The following is a 9,711-nucleotide window of genomic DNA, read 5'->3' on the forward strand; positions in this document are numbered from 1 at the left end:
AGAATAAATTAGACAATAGGTAAGAAAATTTTATGGAGAAATAAATATTTTGGTAAAAATTTTATTCTAAATAGTATGTTGAATATAAATATTAGACTTTATTTTTTTTAATTTAGGCATTTATATGATTTGATATTTAAAGAAACTTTTGGATAAAGTATATAAGGGCTTAATAATTACAATGACGACAAATTTAATATCTAAGAAGTTTGACCACATTTCTTCTTGTTAATAGCTATAATATAAGTAAATTTATTTCACAAAACAATAAATTTAACTACCAAATTAGAAGAATTTGAAATAACGTAAGAGTAAAATATTCGAGAGTGAGAGAAGATAGAGAAATAAAAAAGAGAAAATAAGAGGACCGAAAAAAGTTAATACAAATAGATGATAAAACTATAAGTAAGGACAAAATTGGAATAGAAAAAGAATATGGTATTATATGAATATAAGTATTGGAAGAAGAGAATTTCGAGGTGTAATCATGTATTCTTGCTTATTTAGGGTCGTCAATCTTTTTAATATGTATAGATTTTGAATTAATGTGTTTGAATAGAAAAAAGACTATTAATTTATATAATATAAAGGTTTTCAAACCGTCTTAGTTATTAACACTCTAGTAGAATGAGCAACTGTGTGAATAATAGATTAAAAGTTTTTAGTATTTTAAATTATTTTTTCTCATTTATGAAATTCAACTCTAACTTAGTGTTTAGCTCAAACTCTTGCATATGGTTAATTGGGAGACTCGGTGTGGACATCCTCTTAAGCTAATTTAACTTAAATAATTAACTCAATTAATCAAGCCATTTGCTACTATTAGTGGTCAGCTAAATGCGCGTGGTGCATTATGCACGCATTGAGAGAAGAATTAGGGAATCAAATATGGTGTTATTTTACTTTAATTGAGAAAAGTTGAAGAGAAAAAATAATTTTACGTCCAATGGATTAAATACATTAATATTTTATTACTTGATCATATTATTGAAGGAGAAGTATAGAGATAGGAAATGAGAATTAATCAATTGAATATGAAAATTATCGATTAAGAGAAATTCTGCTTAGGGAATTATAACAGTGAACTTGGAGAGGAAAGATGAATATAGAAATTATCGATTAAGAGAAATTCTGTTTAGGAAATTATTACGGTAAGTATGGAGAAGAAAGAAGTCCCAAGTAAGAGTATATAGTGATGTTATCAAAGAAGTGAGATGGAGCTAGTATAATGTAAAGATAGTTGAAGGAGTGCTGAGTGGCCTTTTGATGTTAACTGCATCAAGGATTGGCATATTAAATCTTATTTCCACTTTTTATAGATAAGATAATAAAAAATATTTAGGATTAAATTGTGTGGTGTATGTTATTTTTTATTCAAAAAAAATGGAGAATAGGATTGGCAAGTATGTTGGAAGCATGAAGAAAGAATAATAAACCAAAAAGTTTGAGTAAATAGATCAAGACTGAGTATATAAAACATAGACATAGAAAATCCAGGTATAGATAAGAGGGGATTGAACAAACAGTTAGACAAGAATGGCCAAAATGGAAAACGGTATCCTGTGCGTCATATTGTTAGTTGCACCGACCTTTGAAAGCAAAAAAAAAATCACAAGGCAGCTATCGTACCGATCATATTTTATGGGTCAACATATTGGGTAATCAAGAAAGAACATATGAAAAATTAATTGTAGCTGAGATATAAATGTTGAATAGATGGAAAGGAGTGCTAGGAGGGATAGATAAGAAATGAGTACATCCAAAGATGATTAGGGTTAAAACCTATTAAGGATAAGTTACATGTGTGAATAGATTGAGATAGATTTTGGACTTCTGACATGTAGGAAGAAGAACGCATTGTTAAACTGTAAGGATTAGTAATTTGATTGAAATAGGCATTTTGAAAGGAAAATGAAGGCCCAAACTGATTTGGGAGAATGAAATGAGAAAATACATGATAATACATAATGTTATGCAACACATTTAGAGAAGAAGGATCAATGTAGCCGACCACTAATAGTAGCAAATGGCTTGATTAATTGAGTTAATTATTTAAGTTAAATTAGCTTAAGAGGATGTCCACACCGAGTCTCCCAATTAACCATATGCAAGAGTTTGAGCTAAACACTAAGTTAGAGTTGAATTTCATAAATGAGAAAAAATAATTTAAAATACCAAAAACTTTTAATCTATTATTCACACAGTTGCTCATTTTACTAGAGTGTTAATAACTAAGACGGTTTAAAAACCTTTTATATTATATAAATTAATAGTCTTTTTTCTATTCAAACACATTAATTCAAAATCTATACATATTAAAAAGATTGACGACCCTAAATAAGCAAGAATACATGATTACACCTCGAAATTCTCTTCTTCCAATACTTATATTCATATAATACCATATTCTTTTTCTATTCCAATTTTGTCCTTACTTATAGTTTTATCATCTGTTTGTATTAACTTTTTTCGGTCCTCTTATTTTCTCTTTTTTATTTCTCTATCTTCTCTCACTCTCGAATATTTTGCTCTTACGTTACTTCAAATTCTTCTAATTTGATAGTTAAATTTATTGTTTTGTGAAATAAATTTACTTATATTATAGCTATTAACAAGAAGAAATGTGGTCAAACTTCTTAGATATTAAATTTGTCGTCATTGTAATTATTAAGCCCTTATATACTTTATCCAAAAGTTTCTTTGAATATCAAATCATATAAATGCCTAAATTAAAAAAATAAAGTCTAATATTTATATTCAACATACTATTTAGAATAAAATTTTTACCAAAATATTTTATTTCTCCATAAAATTTTCTTACCTATTGTCTAATTTATTCTACAAATAAAACAAATTTATTATTTAATAAGACATAAGCTATCTTCTTATGTCAATTTCTTGGTAGTCTAAAAATTACTCCGTAATAACTTCTTTAAATGTAATAGTTTAATGTGTCAAATATAATATTTTAAAAAGTGTCAAGTTAAATAAGATTTAATTATATATACTTATAGTTATATTTTAATAGATTAGTTGGGCTTAAATAATCTTTCATTCATCTTTCTATTAATTTACTTTGTAGACTTTTTTGAGGATTTTGGTCTTTTATTTATGCATTGCAATATTGTTTGCATCAACAGGTCAAGTTAGGTATATGAAATAATTTATACCCCTTAGTTTTGGGGTTAAAACTGACACAGACACATAAATATCAAAAATTTGAGACTCCCATTTTTACAAAGGACTACTTTTGCATTGTTTTTTCTTTTATGCGTGCATCGTATGTTTTTATTTTTTATTTTTTTTAATTGCTAGTGAATATGTTGTTGTACTTATATTATATGGTGTAACTAATTTAAATTCAATTCATATTTTCTAGGATGAGAAAAGCCTCATCAAATTGATTAAAATTAAATTATTATTATGCAAGAGTAAAGTTGTAAGTTGAATTACTTCTCATAAGCCTACAACGTAAAACATGATAATCTAGTTTTATTCTTACTTATCGTCCTACTATGAGTGGCACTAATTTGCCAAATATTTCAAAAGTAAAAATATCTAAGCTAGTAACGAATTAAGTTAAATTTGACAAAAGAGTTAATTGATTTTAACAGTGAAGGTTAGGTTTAGAGACGATTATATCTAATCTAGAGCATTAGTTTCACACAATGTACAATTATAATCCTCTGCCTAATATATGACAACCATCTTTAGTTAAATATAAACTCATCATTTTTATTTTGCTTATGTCATATTGATGACTTATTCAATTAAGCTGTCAAAATAGTATGTCACTACAATGAGAAATATGTTGACTACTCGAATTGCGTAAATTGAATAATTTATTATTAGCAAAGTTTCCTGTGTGTCGACTTATTAAAACTGACTCTTACATCATAAATTTGTATTTCATTTAAGTGTTTAAAGTATTTTTGTTTACAAATCAAGGACGATTTTGTAAAAAAATCTAATCACAATTTATGTTTTTTCGACTATTCTTATATCTCATTTAGTTTACATGAGCCCAAAGTATGACTAACAAGGTGGAATGTTTACTGCCAACAAGACTAATAGTGTTTATGACAATGCTTACATGTTTGAACTTATTTTATATAGTGTTAGTATATACAATATAATAACTATTATTATCTAAGAATTTAAACTTTAAAATAGTTAGTAAATTAACATAGTATCAAAGTTATTTTTTCATAAGTCATAAGTTCATACCCCAGCGACCTACTTTTATTCCATAAATTTTAATATTGTAATGTAGTGGGCTGCAATCATATTATCTACCATCTATTGTCGTGCAGTACTGAAAGCTGCACACGAGAGGACATGTTAAAGACATGATATATATTGTTAATTTATTATCTAACATGTTAAATACACAAATTTTTGACAATATAATTGATATTATTAATTTAGAACTACTTACTCTTAATAATTAAGTAATTTATATGTGAAAATGTATTTCAAGAGATCAGCAACCACATGCTAGTTGTTGATGATAAAAGAAATAAGACTGAACCTCTAGAATGCAAAACAATTGCATCCATACCTTAAAAGTTAACCATCTTCCTAAGTTATTCTATATAGAGAGGACGTCTGTTAGTGCCACAGTAAAATTTGCCCTTAATATTCAAGTACTAAAAGCAACCTTCTCAAAAATGATGATGAGGTTACATACATCCCTCCAAAGATCGAGCATAGGCAGGGAGCCTTGTGCATCATTTTATATTATTCAGCAAACAATATGTCCAAGGCTCCTAGCACAATGTTAAGTCTTGAACATAAAAGTTGCTTAATCTTATTACATAAAGTCAACTTCATAATTGTCATATCTAAATCCACTACCACCGTTCTCAATGCTTTTACTTTAAACATATAATATCTATTGGTATTCTGTCTTTCTTTTATTTTTATTTCAGCTTATTAATATGCATCTTACAAGCATTACATTGTACAGTGAAAACATGATAGTTCAAAGACCATAAAGATTAAGTGTAAACCATAAGCACAAATATAGCTAGCCTAAACTACTTATTAGATTCTTGACTCACTACATGGCCTACTCAATTTTCACAAGACCTGAGTATTGTTACTATTACTCCAGATACTTGGAACATTATACAAAGGCATTTTGTCATGCTGTTTTTCACTGACATACTCTGTCCCCATGCCAAAAGGCTTTCTATAATATAGGAACAGGGAGGGGACCCTGCCTATATATATCATCTCAACTTAATCTAGTTCAATCTAGTGAAGGAACCTTGCTGAGAGCTCTACGGGCAGTATAGAATGGACGTCTTACAATACAAGCCTTTTCAATTTGCATAAGGCCCAAGTATTATAACTATTACTCCCGAATACTTGGAACATTATACCAAGGCATGTTCTCATGTTGCATTTCTTTGACATGTTTCAACACCATGCCAAAAGATTTATGGGAATAGGAAGGAGACCCTGCATATATTTATCACCTCTACCTTAATCTAGAGCAATCTAGTGAATGAACCTTGCTGAGAGTCTCATGGATAGTACAGACTGAACATCTTACCAGAGCAAGCCTTTTCAATTTTCACAAGGCCTGAGTATCATTACTATACTTGCAACATTATACCATGGCATGTTCTTATGTTGCATTTCATTGACATACTTAGGCATTGTGATAGGTATTTTATCATATGGGAATAGGAAGGAGACCCTGCCTACATAATACATATATCACTTCCACTAAATCTAGAGCAATCTAGTGAATGGATCTTGCTGAGAGTTTTATGGACAGTATGGAATGAACATTTTACAAAGCATGTGTCAGTATTTTTGATATAAGATAAACTACTACAAGATAAACTGTGAAATTCAATAGAAAACACATGGCACACCAATAAGCAAGAAACTTAGTCTAAGTGGACGTACCTCAAGAAAGAGTAAAGGAAGATCAAACCATAACTTTGATGATATGATGAATAGAAGGCAGCACCTTCCCAAGGCATAGGTGAGTAGGAAAAACAAACAAACAAACAAGCAAACAAAAGAAAGTATCTGGAACTTTAGACTAATAAACTTCTACAGAGAAGAATACCTACTCATGAAAAATTCAAGATGAAAGAAGGAAAATATCTGCAAATCCCATACCATAACATAAAATTTTCTTACCACAACTTTGCAGAATATAAGGTATTGAAGATATTTTAGCACTCAGATTGATGGAGCATCTTTTCCGAGACAAACTGAAATGGTAAAGGGAAAACACAAACGAAAACCAAATACCTGGACTTAAGGCTAGTAAACTTCTACTGAGAAGAGCTACTCGTGGAACAAAATTAAACATGAAAAAAAATATGAACAACTCCCATAACCTAAAACCATTTTAACACATCAAGTTATACATGGCCTCAAAGAGAAAGAACACTTTCATGTGGAATCCATTAAGTAAGGGTTGTTATATCTGATTCCATCATAAAACTATATGCCCACGGACAAAAATTGTGCCTGATGAAATTAAGATAAAGATATCATGCAAGACAATGTCATATAAGCAAGGGCTGTAATAAAATTTCGACCAGATCCGTCAAAGAATAAAACGCCCAAGCTACAGCTCTAAGAGTATCACAGAAAAAACATGACAAAGTTAAATGTGCGTTCCTACCAGAAAATGAAGGAGGATAAAAAAAATTATCTAAAACTAACATTACCAACTAGTTTCTACACTTACTTCCCAAAGGCAGTGCCTCAAAGACACCAGTCAACTACGTAGATATATAACGTCTGTAGGAGAGAATTACCTTGGATGGATCCAACATGATAAGCTCATGGAAATGTCACAACGAATTCCCCAATTGGGGGGAGAGAGAGAGAGATAACATACATCAGCACTTGCTACAGATAAGAATAACATAAAAAAAATAGACCCAAATGAAATCATCCAATGACCGATACGGATAAGATAGTTGAATTGATCTTACGAAACTCTTTTACTTACAGCAGCGTACCCCTGAAGCAACAAGAAATTTCAGGAGATAATAATGTCGTCTTGTCCCCCAGCATAGAAGAGACTCTGGGCAAGAAACATCAAAACAGAAAGACTCTCTACAATCACATAATTCAAATCAAGAAAGTCAAGAAAAAAGAGTACATTCAAATAGATATAATCATACATGCCAAAGAGGATCAGCGTTGTGCAAGGACGTCCAGAAACGTGACTTCTTTAAAACAACCGAGTTGGTTTCTTGCGAAAGCCTTGGAGTTGGCCTCGCATTGCCCGAGGGTGTAGAATTCGCCGCTCTACCAGACGCGCTTGTGCAACATTGGCGCACGGGCGGTGCCGAGCTCCTGGTTCCGCGTCGCGAACATGGCATCGGAGTCGCCGGGGTTGGGAACGGAGACGAGGTATTTGGAATTGGAGAAGGAGAGGTTAAAATTTGCAAAAAAATCAAGTTTCTTGGAGGGTTGGGGAGAGGAAAGATGGCCTCGCAGATGCGAAGGCGGCGGCTTCGCGCTCAATGCAGGAGATGAAAGCGAAGAGATCGGCGAACGCCGTCTCCGTCGGCTGGTACACCGGAGCGAGAGGTAGGGATTTGCGCCATTGGGGAATCTCCGTATTCGACCGACATTCTTGGAGGAATGGGGAGGGTTCTTGGGGGGAGGAGACTTTGGGGAATGAGGTTGATTTGAGAAGAGGCGGGTGCTTTATGGAAAACGGTTGTGAGAGGATTCGACCGTTACGCCGACAGGGAAGTGAAATGAGTCTCCAGCTTTGAGCAGTTGGGATTTAAATATGCCATTGTATTTCTTGAATACTAAATATTAAATTCCACCACTATAATTTATCAAACTAAGCAACAATAAAATTTGAAAATGAATACCTCAGAAGTTATTCCGACGGATACTTTCCACTATTTGAGTATGGACTTGGGTCACTCTACTTTATGGGCATTGGATAGATAGCCCATAAATCTAAATAATGAGCCCAAGATTATTATTTAAACAACTCAGTTCACATAATTATTTGCTAATTATTAACTAAGCTGATATAGCAAATCTTGGTTGTAGGCTAATGACCTTTTTGCCCAAAAGTTAACCTGAGAAGGATATTAATTATAATTACTGTTCTGTAAAGGAGTAGGAGAGCAAATGGGAGCATTATGGATTAGAAAGTTGATGTTGTGGGGAATCCACCAAAGTCAAATCAGCATATGGTGGAAGTTATATGTCATTGTTAGTTGTATATTATATAGTAATTAGTGCAAAGAAAAGTTGTCCAGTGGTTGTTTAGCTTTCCTGCAGGTGGTGTGGGAATTAGGAGAGACAGACATGAAGCAGGACTCTACAAAGGGAATGGACAAGAAAGATGTTCCTTTAAAGTATTAATGCCTTTGTCTGCATGGTATAGTAGAGAACCACAGCAGTGGATAATATTCTATTTGAAGATGCTACATGTAGATATAAACTACTCTTGCTTCTAAAAACTACTGGTACAGTGACTGTTGTAATCAAAAAGTACCAACTGCCTGTAGCTACATGTACTTTCCTATGTAATTGGAGGTGCTCCTTCAGCTGTTAGAAAGAGACTAACATGTGGAGTATATCAGCAAAGCATTCAGCAGACCAAAACAAGTATAGTAGCTTCGGCAATACAAACATACTTGGTTTATTAAAATGATTGGAGGCATACTTGTCGACCATAACAACTCTTTTGTATCTATTAGAGTTATTAGATTTAAATATTATCTAATTATCTTATTTCATGGTGACTTTGTATAAATAGGGGCCAACCCTTCTTTGATCAAATGTGAAATACAAAATATTTCTCACCACTCTTCTTCTCTCCTCTCTTCTCTTTTCCTTCAACCCAATCTAGGGTAATCCAACTATCGTTTCATGGTATCAGAGCGTTCCGATCTCTAGCTCTCACTCTCTAATAGTCATCTCCCTCTTGGATCGTTTTTTCACCATCGTTGAGCTTGGGAGCTGCCGCCTCATTCCTCGAGCTCGCTGATGCTACAGCAGCCACTGCCGCAGCCTCCATCACCACAACCACTGCAGCAGCAGACGTAGCCCCCAAAACAGTAGCCGCAGCCCCCACAACAGTAGCCGTAGCCACCGCAGCAGTAGCCGCAGCCATCGCAGCAGCATCAGCAACAACGGCAGCTTGCAGCCGCCCCTGTTTTCAGCAGCAGCAGCACATGCATTCTTCCTCACGAGTTCTTACAACTGCAGCAGCAACTACAACAGCCACAACCACCGCAGCAACAGCAGCAGCACATCCATTCTTCCTCACGAGTTCCTACAACTGCAGCAGCAACTACAACAGCCACAACCACCACAGCAGCAGGAACAACAACGGTAGTCGCAGCTGCCTCTGTTTTCAGTAGCAGCAGCAGCAGCACAGGCATCGATCTCCTTCCTCTTCTTAGTTCAAAAGCAACAGTGCAGCAATCACCCTTTAAGCTGTTGTTCTTGATCGAGCTGCCTTTCATCTCCTTTAATTCTGACAGCTCGGCACCACTGTTTTGGCTAGCGCCCACCTAGTGTTCGACGAAAGTTCCCTACCTCCACAGCACTCTTTTTATCTACAGTTCTTTGATTCTGCATCTGCAGCATTATATTTTCACCCACTGCCCACCAAGTATTCGACGAAAATTCATTGTATTCTCAGCTCTCTTTCTGGTGTTCTATTCAAAACTTTTCGCTCACCAGGTGTTC

Source organism: Typha angustifolia, chromosome 6 (assembly GCF_048772165.1).
Source record: "Typha angustifolia cultivar Huaian chromosome 6, ASM4877216v1, whole genome shotgun sequence".
In the NCBI taxonomy this organism is placed as follows: domain Eukaryota; kingdom Viridiplantae; phylum Streptophyta; class Magnoliopsida; order Poales; family Typhaceae; genus Typha; species Typha angustifolia.